This window comes from Scomber scombrus, chromosome 4, assembly GCF_963691925.1.
Source record: "Scomber scombrus chromosome 4, fScoSco1.1, whole genome shotgun sequence".
Lineage (NCBI taxonomy): Eukaryota > Metazoa > Chordata > Actinopteri > Scombriformes > Scombridae > Scomber > Scomber scombrus.
The window spans coordinates 22,581,145-22,596,162 of NC_084973.1; the positions used below are offsets into that span (position 1 = coordinate 22,581,145).

The 15,018-nt window shown below is 37.4% G+C and overlaps 1 protein-coding gene across 3 annotated transcripts in view; it reads left to right on the plus strand.

The window, feature by feature from the left end:
- The first annotated feature begins 923 nt into the window (after positions 1-923).
- slc23a2 (solute carrier family 23 member 2) overlaps positions 924-15,018 on the plus strand; it is a 41,623-nt gene continuing 27,528 nt past the window's right edge. For 2 of the 3 annotated variants that reach the window (XM_062418414.1, XM_062418413.1), the window contains exon 1: positions 925-1,185. The gene's annotated coding sequence lies outside the window, so the exon portion shown is untranslated. Of the gene's footprint in view, positions 1,186-15,018 lie in introns of all 3 variants that reach the window. The other variant, XM_062418412.1, reaches the window with a different exon arrangement.

The following is a 15,018-nucleotide window of genomic DNA, read 5'->3' on the forward strand; positions in this document are numbered from 1 at the left end:
GTCAGTTGAAATGACATTTGCATTACATTTCTTTAACCAAAAGTAAGACTGAATGCTCCTGAAAATGTCAAATGGTGTAACCACAAAAGAATGATACATATTAAATATTTCATCCACCTACAGTGTATTTAAGTGTACTTATACAAATAATAAAAATAATATAAAAATATAAAAAATAAAAATTGAAGTGGTTCCTGTTTTACATGATTCCCCAGATTAAACTGTAAAAAAAAAAGAAAAAAAAAAGTGTGCTAGTTAGTCATACGTTTATTTTCAAATTGTAACCCTTTTAAATTTGATTAAACCACATGGACAAAAAACACGTAATTTCCCCATATATATTTATATTGCACATTTGAACTGAAGTAGTAGTATATCCAAAATGTCCAATATATATATATATATATATATATATATATATATATATGTATGTATATATAGAATGACTTTACTCTCAAAATCTCTGTTTTTTGTGTGTGCTCTTATATATTTCGCATGTCCTGTTACCCAACATTGCCCACTAGGTTATACAAAGATATCTCTACTGTCCAAAGATATGTGAATTTAGGCCAATCAGGGCAGTGCAAATAAGCAGCCATCAGATGGCAGTGTGGTGGAATACATCAGCCTAAAGGGACCTCAAAAGATGAGCAGAAAGACCCCCAAATTACATATTTTATAAGACAGAAAATGTGCTTGTTAGGCAACTGAGCACTTGCAGCTTATGCAAGAAAAGACTGTCAATACAAAAAAAAAGCAGCGTTGCAGGCAGGAGATCTGAGAGGAGGAGAGGAGAGGGGTGCGTCACTACTCCTCCGCCTCTGATTGGCTGACACGACGTTCTAAGGCGGGGCGGAGGTAGGCACTTTTACGTCACAGCTGGATGTACGCATGCGTGGTGGCGACCAACGTCAACCCCGTGGCTTTATGAAAGGCGAGATCCTCTCCACTGGTCTGGCAGATCTTTAAAACACCAGTTTTGTCGCTGAGACAGAGCTTGAGGACGCTCTCATCTCTCTCTCTCTCATCTGTCTTGTTGTGTCTCGGTGAGTGTTGGGGCTTTTACCTCCGGCTGTCTTCGCCCTCCCGCTCCGCTCCGACAACACAAACTACGGGGACGAGCCAAAAGGACTCGACGCTAGCCTACAAGGGAAGTGGGGCTCCGTCTTCTCTTTCATCAGGCAGGTGAGTACAAAACGTGCCATTTTTAATCCCCATGACACAGCCTGTAGCATACATGTGGCTCCTGAGGGAGCCATGAGGTTACATTTGAGAGAATCGTGCCTGCAAATTACCTCGATATGTCGTAGCAACCGAGGCTCAAACTGGATACAATAGAAAAGAGGGAAGATGTCAATGTTTTCTCTGAAGTGTGACCGCGATAAGAATCTCCTCCATCCTTTTACCTTTACCCTCATTTTTACATTCTCATTAGTTATCTCTCATGTTGTGTAGACTATGTGCTTCAAGGTTTAGATATGAGGGGCCTTATTGTGACTCTAAGACACAAAAACCACAGTGTAGGAAGGCCAAGCATGCATCACCCTGAGGCACTGTCCTGTAACATCATGTAACATTTGAATTAATAAGGCCGTAAAAGATACAGCTGGTGAGAGGCTGCAGCTACCAGGCAGCACTATCTGGGACAGTAGAGCTTATTCGGCCATTAGGATTTATTGGCTCCTGATGATGGGGTTGTCCTGGAAACGTGTGTGTGTGTGTGTGTGTGTGTGTGTGTGTGTGTGTGTGTGTGTGTGTGTGTGTGTGTGTGTGTGTGTGTGTGTGTGTGTGTGTGTGTGTGTGTGTGTGTGTGTGTGTGTGTGTGTGTGTGTGTGTGTGTGTGTGTGTGTGTGTGTGTGTGTGTGAATATGTGACACATGACTAAAAAGGTACGTTTAGATGTACACAGTATTTAAGCGACCATGTAATGTTGATGGAGAGTGTGGAGTTGAGCCTGCTATAGTAAGACTTTAAATGACTCAGTATTAAACAGGGCTGTGGTGATGACTACATTACTACCATTCAGTGGTCATGTGATGCAGGGTTGAGATCATGACCAAAAAAAGACCAACCACAATTGTCATATACAGTAGTTAAAAGTCAAATGTTCTTGCGCATATACTGTGTAGTATATGGTAATACAATGATGTAAGAGGCTACATTATGTTGGAGAATCTGCGACCTCGGAATTGCCCATGAGAACGACCCCCTAGGGTGATAATGACAGAGGAGTGATCCATCTCCCAGGATGGACAGATATGTAATAAACGTGTGTGAAAGAAAAAGAAAGAGACAAATGACAGAAATGCATTAAAAGATCATGTACAGTTGTGTCCTGTTGTGCTGGATATTGTGTTTTCTGTCTTAGCTGCTGCATTTTCTGTAAATCGCACCCCCCCCCCCCCCCCCCCCCCCAAAAAAAAAAAAATCCTCACATTTAAAAAGTGAACTCAACATATCACCTTCAGACTACTAAAACAAATCAGATGTAAATAATTCCTCAAGTCACTGTACAAAGGGTGACGTAGTACAAAATAAAATTCACCCTGAAACATGAAGATAAGAAAAAATACAGACGTTGCTCTTTAGGAATACCTTTTGATACCTGGACTTACTGGATTTTGAATTTTGACCTCTTTACTCTGTTTACTCAGCAGCAGTTCTGGCAAGTTGTGCACATCACGTACCGTTATTGACTTTAGAGAATCAGAGTTTTAGGTATCTGCAGGAACATTATACTCATGCTTTTCTAGAGCTTCCACAGAGTCCTTCCTGCGTTTTAGTATCATAAGCTGGTTTGTGAGTCAAGTTCAAGGCCCTCAGTTGTTTATCTTAACAGGAAACTCTGGAGGACAGAGAAAACTGAAAAATGGTGGTCAGATCACTGTAGGATGGTTCTGACTATTTAAGTGCTTGGTGTTTGTTATTTTGGCAGTGTGAACAGTAGGATTATTATTATTGCTGTTATTATTTGAGGTTAGGGCTGATCACTATGGTCAAAATCAAAATAATCTTTTTATTTTTTTAACAAATACATCTATTGATATTGTGAGAGTATTGTAGGTATTACTGTTGGTGTTTACACAGAATATTTAGACAATTAGTTTTTTGGTTTTCTTAAATAAATAATAATCAGTCATGTGGTCAAAATGACTAAGTGGGTAAAGGCAAATGATAGAACAGCTAGATCAGTTTTGTAAGTTCACAAAATTAGATAATTCTACTGTAATGCAGCCTTCAAAACCAATAAATGACAATAATTATTACATATTGCTCAGCTTTGTTTCATGTTTGGTTTTCTATGCAGAATTTTCTTTTTTTAATGCATAATTTTCTCTTTTGGCAGGCAATAAAAGCAGTTTTTCAGTGGAGGTACTTTTGTGTCACTTTTGTGCTTCCATTTCAATTGTTTAATGAAATGTGTGCTGCGCTTTGTGTGGTTGTGTTTGAGCATCTGTATACTATGAATTGTCATGACAGTACAATCTGTGTTCACACAACCACAATATTACAAGCCAGTAATTCACATTGCACCTGTGCAGTTTGGATAGGAATCAGACTTGTAAATTGTATCATGTCGTGTGGCTGGAGTGCAAGACTGAGGTTTGGTGCCAGCCCCTCTCCACCAGCGGTAATTTTTAATACTCAGCTTGAGTGAATTGTACTTCACGCTCTACACTTTATTCACAAAGTCAATAAGCGATATTTAATGGTAAGTGCATAGATAGTGTAGGCCAGTCACTGCAGTCAACAATGAGTCTTAAATGTTACCCACTGTGGGAGAGCTAGGTGGTGGGGCAACCATTCACATTTCTTTTCGTCTTTTTGGACTGTTGATTCATTGTCAGATCCAAGCTGTCGAGCCAGCTGTGGAAAGGAAGCCGAACATTCGAACAATGGAAGAGTGAAGTATGCTCAACGTTCAGATAACGCTGTAATCCTGTTTCTTGGCATCTGGTCACATGCCAGTACGCAGACACGTTTCATCTCTGGGTAAACATTGTGTCTCTGTCACCTGTAAAGTACATGGGTTTAATTAATTAATGGAGTTGCAGTTGCGCTATAGATGCTATAGCTCTGTAGATGTGAGAAAGTTGAGCTGGGTGGAGACAAGGATTTCTAGGGTGATTGTTAAATGTGGAGAACCTTGTCTAGCATGCGTTAGTGTTGGCTTTTCAGGTGGGTCAACACCAGTCTTCTACAGTGTTTTGACTGATCTTTTTTAATTAACTTTTTTTTTTTTTACTGGGGGAGGAGGGTGGCTCATTTGAAACAGAAAGAAATCTCACAGGCTGTCTGGGTTTAAATAAAATATAATAATAAAATATAATATTTTAATACTCTATTATTAAATTAAAGTGCAATATTAGGCATGATACCATAATCCTTTAAATATGATAGTGAATGAAAAAATAGTCTATGCCCACAGCATCAAAACTTGCTTACTTATAAACATGAGTGCACTTCCTGTCCTCTACCTCAGCTTGTTAACGAGCCACTAAACAAACGATCACCGGGGGAAAATGAACCGCTAACGTCAGTTAGCAGCTAGATAGTTAATCAGGTGCTCAGCTGCAGCACATTAAACAGCATATAAACATGTCTTATAATAACACTTTGGCCCTGTCAGATTCTGGTTATCAAAATCACGGTTAGCAACACGATACCTGTCCGTGACGCTACAGCAGTTTGTTTTCTTTGACGATTCGGACAAATCAACTCTCTCTGTCCACCATTATCAACAAATGAGATGAAAAATTTGCCAGCCAGTTGAAGATTTCCCATAATGGAGGACAAATTTTAATTAAAATAATTAGTGTTGAAAAAGCAATTAATCATGCTTAAAGACCAATAATTTAGTCACACAGATTCAGTGCATGAGACATTTATTTTGACAAATATATCCTCTATTTTATATATTTATTTCATTCATTCACATCCAAGACCTTGTAGTTCTGTGTGTTCCTTCTGTTAGGCTTTCCCTTTATACTGTAATTGTTGGAAGTACATGGTGTCTTTTTTGAAAATCATTAACAGCTCAATTTAAATGGTTGACTTGATTTAAAAGTTGTCCTTCCCCATTTTTCTGAGAGGAGGAAATAAGTATGTTACGTTTTAAGAAGCTTATCTTAAATGAAGTTCATTGTGCAGTCATCACATGCATTGTTTTCTCTTCAGCCTACGTCTCTTTACATGACACGGAAACACTTGGGCAACTGCAGAAGCTCACTTATGCATACAGTGCCTATAAAAAGTATTCACCCCCTTGGATGTTTTCCCCTTTTATTGCTTTTATAAATGTAATCATGGTTGTGTTTGTGGTGACGTGCAGCGTCTAGTCTGATCCCTAAAAGCTCCATTTTGGTCTCATCAGACCCAAGAACCTTCTTCCAGTTGTCCTCGGAGTCTCCCACATGCCTTTGGGTGAACTCTAGTCAAGATTTAATCTGAGTTATCTTCAACAGTGGCTTTCTCTTTGCCACTCTGCCATGAAGCAACAGTTATTGTATGCAGAGTCTCTCCGACTTCAGCTGCTGAAGCTTTTAACTCCTTCAGAGTAGTCATACTGTAGGTGTCTTGGTGGCCTTCCTCACCAGTCTCCTTCATGCACAGTCACTCAGTGTGTGAGGACGGCTTGCTCTAGTGCCATATTCTTTCCATTTCTTAATGATGGATTTAACTGAACTCCAGGGGATGTTCAGTGACTTGGAAATGCTTTTGTATCCATCCCCTCACTTCTACTTTTCAATAACCTTTTCTTGGAGTTTCTTGGAATATTCTTTTGTCTTCATGGTGTAATTGTAGCAGGAATAGTGATTAGGGATGTCCCGATCCGATATTTGGATCGGATCGGCCGCCGATATTAGCAAAAAAATGCATATCAATATCGGATCGGCCTGCACGGGAAAATCCCGATCCGGACTTCCGATCCAGTTTGTTTTCAAAACTCCGGTCCAGCGCACCGATGTAGGTAATCCATTCCAGTTTTTTTCAGCTTTTCCCCCCAAATCCGGTCCGCGTTTTCAGCACACCTAGCGACCTGTCCAGCATCCCACTATTTATTTTCTACTCAGCTTTTTTGTGTGTTTTGCTTTTTTCATACAGTTTACAATATTGTTTGCACTGATGGCTTTTTAAGCCTTGGTTTACACTCTTGTTGTTCAAGAGCAGAGCACTGATGCCAATTCAGTTTGTGTGGTTAATTGACTATTTATTATTTTGTCTATTTTGTGTTTATTTAACCCTGTTAAGAATAAACAGGTCAGCTTCTCATTACCAACCATTGTGGATTATTCAAACTAACCTAATTAAGTTGGCTAGTTGTTCTTAAGAGTAAAACCCTTTTCAACATGAGTATAACAACAAAATAAGTAAATATCTTTAATCTTTAATACATGCTTGGATCGGCCGGTATCGGTATCGACCTATGCTAAAAGCTACAATATCGGTATCGGATCGGAAGTGCAAAAAGCTGGATCGGGACATCCCTAATAGTGATTAACCAGTGACTGGACCTTCAGACACAGTTGTCTTCATCACTTGAGATTCATTGCACTCAGGTGATCTCCATTTCACTATTTGTGAGACTACTAGCAATAATTGGCTGGACCTTTTTATTGAATTAGGTCAGTCACTTTAAAGGGGGTGAATATTTATGCAATCACTTATTTTACATTATATATTTTTAATTAACTGACATTACTTTGTAGAAATCTATTTTTACTTTGACATTAAAGAGGTTTTTTTTTTTGTAAATTCTTCTTTAAAAAAGACTGAATACTTTTTATAGGCACTGTATATAAATGCACTGACTGCCACAGGCTCTTGGAGAACATGATTTTCAGCCTTTCAGAGTAGCTCCTCTCAGCTTCACTTTCTTACAGTAAATGGATATAGAGCAAAGGATCACCTGGCAGCCAGTCGGGCCAGGCTGGGCCAGACAGGCCAAAGGCACAGGGAACTGGGTCGCAGAAATGGATTCCTGGCCCTGTTTGCTGTACACAGCATGTGACTAAGATTACACAGTAGTGCTGGGTCATGCTGTGCCTTCCCACTGTACTGTGTAAAGGTATGTGTGTGGTTGTGCGGTGGGTGGTAAAGGGTCAATTTTTAGCATGTGGCTCTGAATAGTATTCCCTAAAATAAATTTCTTTTTTTTCCTTTGTTTTTTTTTTTACACTTTTGCAGTTTTTGTATGTGTGATTGTTTAATAAATGGAGAAAAGTAAGAATGGGATTAAATATCCAAAGGTGACATAGCACACACCATCCGATTCTTGCATAACCAGCACTGAACAGCATACCCAGCAGTATTAACCTGCATTCATCACTGTAACACTTTCAGAGGCAGATTTCTTCATCTCTGTGCCAGTAAAGCGATGTTTGTAAGCCAGCAGGTCACGTTTACATGAGGATTTGGGCATTTTTGTTGAGGCTGCATCCTGTGTTAAAAGTACAAAAGACCTAACCCTTTTTTTCTGGTTTAAACGTTACACAAAAGTGGCACTGTTTTTTTTAGCTGGGTCACATCTGGCTTAGTGTGATGAGTCTGAAAACAAATGAGCATTCAATAGATTTGCATTTTAAAGATTTTTTTGTGTGTCTTTGTGTGTTGAAAGAGACCTGCAGGGTCACTTATTGATTTACTGGCAATCCAAACTAATTATATTTTGTTTTGGATGTTATTGTCGGAGAAGCAAAGACATTTTTGTTTCTAGATTTAATGTTTTTAATCATCTGTATCTTATAATACAAATAGTGTGTCACTGTTTGCTTGTGCGTGTTTTTGTAAATGTCTTTAATATACAACACTGCAAAACATTAAGGCATTAAACATGAAGTGAGGATGCGTTTAAAAAATAATGCCACCAACACTTTTCATTTATCAATATTATTGTTCATAAACTCTCAGTGGAATTATATCATGATATGAATAAATATATATATATATATATATACACATACACATACATACATACATACATGCATACATTCATAATGAGTATTTTTAAAGAATGCTGTTCATTGTCCAAAGCAAACAAACAGTTTAAGCTATTAAATTTATTTTATTTTATAACCATTTTGAACATCCATTTAATTATTTTGATATTGTATACATTTGCTGAGAGATGCAACGACTAATTGATACTAAACTTTCCTGGTTCTAGCTCCTTTTAAATGTGAATATTTTCTAGTTTCTTAACTTAAATCTAAATTTTATCTTTGGAAAATGGTAATTGACACATTTCAACATTTTAAAAAAACCACAGCTACTAATCAATGAACCAGTTTAATTTAACGTTATTTGGGAACTCCTACTGTGGATTACGTCGTTGCAGCTGAGGCTCAAACTGGATAATAAAAGAGGGAAGATGTAAAGGTTTCTTCTGGTCTCTAGAAGACAAACACGTAGCTAAATATAAATTTTATTCTGTTTTTATATGAAAAAAATCCCATCTGCAAAAAATTTTTGCGTGACTCCTAGACATTTAAATATCGTAATATTCAATCATTGAAGTGCAAAGACTGGAACAGACCAACATTATAATTCAGAGTTTCATAAAACTTTAATCAGTAGCATGACAGATGATGGATGGAGCGGTAGCAGCAGACAAAGGAGCATTACTAATTGACTCACGTGTGGTTTTCCATCCTACTGGAAGTGGTCCATTCGAGGTTTGTCAATTTCATTTTTAAAACGCATGCAACCATACGGGTTCTTCCAAGATGTGTTTGTAAAGCTCTGCATCCGCACTGAAAACTTTATGTTGCTACTGGTTCATTTCCTTCCTGTCCTTTTATTCCATGTTAAAATTGTTAACGTGGCTACAGTTAACGAGCACTAATAAAGCTTTCATTAAAGTAAAAAGCTGGTATTGAATGATATAATTTAAATAAAAGTTGTAGTGAAGTGGGAAAGCTTCAGAGTCTGCAAATAACTTATTAAATCATGAATAGAGCTGCAACGATTAGTCCATTTATTTGTTTATCGACTGATTAATCTGCAGCTATTTTACTAGATTAATTATAAAAAAAGCCAAATATTTGCTGGTTGTATACATTTTTTGGTTTGGTTCGGTTGAAGAAAATGAGCAATTTGAATTAGAGCTGCAAAGATCAGTCGATTTTTTTCAATCATTAATCATTTTAATTAAAAAAAAAAAATCTGTTTTAAAGCGTGCTCATTGTGAATATTTTCTGGTTTCTTTGGTTTTCTATGATAGTAAACTGAACATCTTTGGGTTGAGGATGTCATCTTGGGCTGTGGGAAATGGTGATCAATATTTTTGCCGTTTTACACACCAAACAACAGATTAATTGATAGAGAAAAAAACAGATTCAATTATAATAAAAATAATCATTAGTTGAACCCTATTTTTAACAAGTTACCTTGGGCTCTTTGAAATTATAACAGGCATTTTTCACTATTTTCTGACATTTCACAGAAAAAATATTAGTCGAATAATTGATAAAAAGTATTGGCTGATTAATGAAAATAATTGTATGTTGCAGCCTTAATCAAAACCACAACTACAAAGTGTGTCAGCTTTTTCCGGTCGGCACGTACGCCCACTGTCTGCACACATAAATCACGTTTCACAGGCTGCTGAGGAAATCCTGTTAATGGCTGCCTGTCTGCTGAAGCTCAGCCTACGTTCAGTCTTCATTGGTCACCTTTTAAATGTTTATGCTTCATTCATTGATCTCATTTACCTCTGCTATCAATTCTGTCTGTGGCGCCTCGCCCAGTTACGCAGTCTCTATATCGCTCCTCGGCAGATACTCTCCTTATCTACTGATGCTTCTCATTTTGTTTTGTCTGTTCTGTCCCCTGATACGCCACCACACCTCAGTGGAACCACACAACTTTCTCTAGATAGTGTGTTCTTGGGTGGATGGGGTTTTTGTTTTTTGGGTGTGAGAGTCTGATGAAATATTGCAAGTGACTCTTTTAAAGCTGAAAAGATTAAAGGACCAGTGTGAAAGATTTTAAAATTACTGCAAACGGACTTGGCAGAGATGAAATGTAATTTCATAAGTATTTTTAAATTGGTGTATAATCACCTGAAAATAAGAATCATTGTCTTTTAACTTTCAGAATGAGCCCTTTCGGGTCCCTTTCCAAATTATAACTGGCATTTTTCAAAATTTTCTTGTGGTTTTATAAGTCTTCCATGATATTAAGTCAAGTATCTTTAGGTTTTGATCAGACAAAACAATAAAACAGAGTAGTTGTGTTCACATCTACAAAACCTCGGTTGGAAAAGTGTTAGATACAAGGAGTGCCTGTAATTTGAGTAATTTTCAACTAATTACAGGTGTTCTCCGTGAGCCGCAAATCTTCAACTGTGCAAAAAATATATTGCGAATATGAGTACTTAAGTGGACGTGTAACGCAAAAATTCACAGATAAGACCATTTAACACTGTCTTACTGCTGAATAAATATCAGCTACAAACGTACTGTAGCCCAGCCGATGAGAAAGAGGTCAAACAAAGAAAAGTCGAATGATTTTTATTCACCACAAACCTAAAAAGGCACAAATGTCTCATGTGGGCTAAAGTTTACAGCAAAGTTAATCTTTGAATTGCTGTTTCTGCTGTCTTCATTTCCCACGGAGTCAACAAACGTGAATGTGGACAGCACAGCTCTGTGGTCATCGCAGCCCACATTGTGGTCTGAGGTGATGATTACAAGCTTCCTTCAGGCGTCTGTATTTCATCTCTGTAGAACATCTTCTCTGATAATGACTGCTGATGCACTTTAATGCAACAACAAAGAAAAAACATTCATGTGTGCTTTCACATCTCAAGTTTGACATTTTCAGCGTTGTCATCATGACATTACTGTGAGGCTGAGTGAAAGTTATCTGTCACAGTACAAGTAAATAAAAAAACTGGTTGTCTCTCTGTGAGAAATAGCATGAGTCTGGCTCAGGTAGGCTTAAAGGATTTTATCAGCTTCAAGCAACAATGGATGCCTTTGGTCTTAAATGTGCCTGCTGGGTATGATGGGGGAAAATGCCTGAGTCGGTGGGTGGTGGAACAGCCCCAGCAACCTGTAAGAAAAGTGCAAAGTTACAGTGCAGGCCTACTTCATCTGAGAACAAATGTGAAAAAGAGTTGGAGTTTTTTTTTTTTTTTTTTTTGGTATCTAACCTTTAACGCCCATTCATGTGCTGCTGATAGCACGCTGTGTGGGTGTAGGCATTGCTTTGAGAAAGGGATGGAGGTACAGTTGAAGGCTGAAGATCTCTGCTCCCTCGATCTAAATGTGACTGACTTTCCTGCTGCTTCGGTTTCTTTAACTGAGAAATATGTTTGTGCTGCACAGCTTGAGAGTCCACCTGCTGTTAAACTGTGAAGTGCCAAAGAAAGCAGGAGTCTGGTCTAGAGGAATAGCTTTAGACCAGACAAATGAGTTAGAAAAAACGTTACTGCACAATAAATTAATTCTTGTCTGAAAGTCGAGTAATTTTCCTGTATAATAATGAAACTCGTTAGTTATGTGTAAGCTCTTCATTGTCTTTTGTTTGTTTTACGTTGCTGCTACCTTTTTAAGCCTTAAGCAAACACGACAAACAAAATGTGATGGTTTGGGTTCTTTTATGTGAACATTTGCTGCTTTTGTTAGTCTTAAATTACAGTAAACTGAATATTTTTGGACTGTTGGACAAAATATTTGTTGATACCACCTTGTTCACTGGGATGTTGGGATTTTTCATGATTTTCTGATGATTTATAGACCAAAGAAGAAAGTAGAGATTTACAGAAGATCCCAAAGGCAACAAGAATAGAAAAAAATACTCATTTTGTCTGTTACTATGTATGGCTTACCTGTTTATAATTGTACACATTTTTTCGCATTTATTGTATTACTTTGGTGTGTGGACGCTCTGCTTTTTTATTTATTTAGTAAATAGGTCAAAAACATAAATACGAAGATCAATTCTGCTACCAAGCAGATAAATGAGGGAGATCAGTAACTAAAACTGATGTATAAAATTTGTTATAAAGGCATCATTCTGAAGTTTATTGGTCTGTTCGGTTGTTTGTTTTTAAAGATGGAGACAGTGTTCCTCTTTCTGATCAAGACAAGTAAAGACAAGTAGTCATGGTGCGTGTGTTGTAACGAACAAAAAAGAAGAAATCCAGTTTAAGTGGCTCTTTCACACCAGTGAACATCTCAGTTGACACAATAAACTCGCAAAACCAGAACAGCTCACATGTGCTCTTAAGTCTACTGTTACATGAATTAACAAGCAAATTATATGTTGATATCTTATAATATTGAAAGTTGTGTAAAGGCAGTTTTTCTAAGAGCTTTGGTTTTGTCTCTGTGTGCAAGATGAGTATTGATTGATGTTGCCACTGACGGCTGTCACAATAATTTGATGTTTACAAGAGATGATAACGTGAACGTGCAAGTCCACACATCTCTTTAAAGTCGGTATCGGTTTGGCTTGTGTATTGTCTGAGCGTGGGGGAGAAAATGGAAAAAAGAAACGGGTTTTTACTTTGAACCAGAATAGATGATCATGTGACGCTGTAATTTCACACCCTGACCTCAGACCTCACCAGGCGATTTCAGCTTCTATTTCCTCTTTTTTGTTTGAAGAGGTGATAATGATGAGTTAAACCCAAATGCTGTGCTTTTTAAAATTACTTCACAGAGGGTGACCTTAATTTCCTTCTGGATTAATAAAGTATCTACCTACATACATACATACACACATATACATATACATATACATATACATATACATACACATACATACATACATACGGCAGCGTCCATGGCATTGTGCCCATAACCGTGCATAGTTTAAACTGGGAGGCTGCACCTAAAACCAGTAGCTTCTGACCTTGTTTGAACCCTTTAGCCCTTTATGTGTCTAAAGAGCTTAATAATTGACAGCCTACAATGAAAATGTACAAACTCCTAAAGTAAAATTTAAAAGGCAAAGGGGGAAAAAAAGAATAAAAATGAATAAGTAACAAAAGTGATGAACTAAAATTAGCAGTAACTGAATAGTGAAACTGTTTGTACAGCATCTTTTGACACAGCTTAATGTGCACGACATGGAACAATAAGAAAATAAACAAACAGTTAAAATGTCACAAGTACATAAAAAAAAACGAGCAATACAGTAAGTGTAACAATTCAAGAAAAGACAGCTTAAACTGACTGAAAACCAAACTGTCTCTGTTAAATACTTTAAAATGTATTCACATTCTTCAAGTGCTGTAACGTCTGACATATAGATGTACTGTATGAAAGTGGTAAATAAGAGTTCAATCGTCCTATGTTTTAGTGAGAATGTGAGCTTGAACATTTATCAATAATTATGAGAAATCACTTCTCACAGCTTCTGAAATATAAAGATTTATCACTTCTGTTTTCTATCAGCTAATTTGTTTGAGTTTCAGTTGTTTGATCAGCTGCTTTTCTACCAGCTGATCAAACAAATAACGCAATTTGAAGAGGTTATCTTTGGCTCTAGGAAATTATGATGGTCAATTGATACTTTCATCTCAATCTCAAAGAGTTAAATTGATAGATCATCTTTATTTGCAGCATTAGGTAGAACATCGCTTTAAAGATAAATTCATCACACATTAGTTTGTAGTATTCAGTTGATTTATTCCACCCTAACGTCAGTTTGTGATTTCTTCTGACCCTCGGTGAAACCTGCTGCATTTATTTAGTTGATATAAAAACCAGCAGACATTTGTCCACTGTCTGGTGTTCCTGAGGTGAAACATTTGCAGGTGCGTACATAAACTTTGATCACTATTCACATTCGCTGCCTGCTGTCCTTGTAGCTGTGCTGTTGAGTCAAACTGTTATCTCCGTTCACCTCTGCTCCAGTACCAGGAAGTTGACCAATGTAAACATGACCTTGCAGCCAGTTTTACAATTTCCACCTCGCTCCCCCTTCACGGTGAAATACGAACTCCTCACGTGTAGCCTGTCATGTAAAAGCGTTGCCTACTGTCACACACAAACACACGTGTCTGTGGTCAGGTGCCCATATAAACACTAAAAGAGGTTTTCCTCGCTGTCAACATTCCTCCTGTTCATACTGGCTTTAAAATTGACTTTCAATGGAAGCGATGAGGGCCAAAATCAATGTGTCCAAACAGTCATTCTGTGCAAAAATGCATTTAAAGGTTCAGCAGAAATGGATATCTGCCACATTTACAGTCTTTTCATCATCAAATTCCCTGTTTAGCTGTGGTGGAAGTATAGAAACATAAAGGGGAACTTTGGCACTAAAAAGACTAATATTTAACGATATCTACTTGATTTGACTCATTTGGATGGCTGAAGCTTCATATTAGCTTCAGGTTAAGTTTAAATACATATTTGCACAGGAGGAGGCTTGTGGATTTTGACCCCCACTATGAACAGGAGGAATAATTACAGCAATAAAAATGAATCTGTGTTCATTTGGGTGCCTGACTGTTGTTTTAACACAGACTTGAAACAATGTGAAGCTGTCCTTTTTAATATATTTCAGTTTCATTTGTATCGTTATTTTCCAGTTCTAATTATTTCACAGTTGCAAATTATATAACGGTTATAAAACATCTTTGTCGTGTGGTTGACAAGTTAATTAATTTGCTTGTCAAACTTAAGAAGACGGCAACTGGCCAAGCTCTCAAGGAATATTACGGCACATTTTGTACCTGTCACCAGCTGTATTTATCACTGTTACAAATTCAGGCATTTTATTTCGAGTGACCATAACAAAGGATGTGCATGAGCGTCACCCCTGACAGCCGGGAGTGATAACAAAACAAACTGAACATGAACATTTAGTCCAGGATGTGATGGTTCCATTTTCAGCATTTTGTGGAGCTCAACGGCAGTTTTTAAAATATTTAATTGACAGTGTTTACGCTACATTAATTAAACAACCGGATCACTAATGCGTTACTGTTATAGTTTTAACCTTTGGTGGACTTTAAATGTTTATCAGCTTGTTGGCATTGCTAAATTAATGTGCATCTCC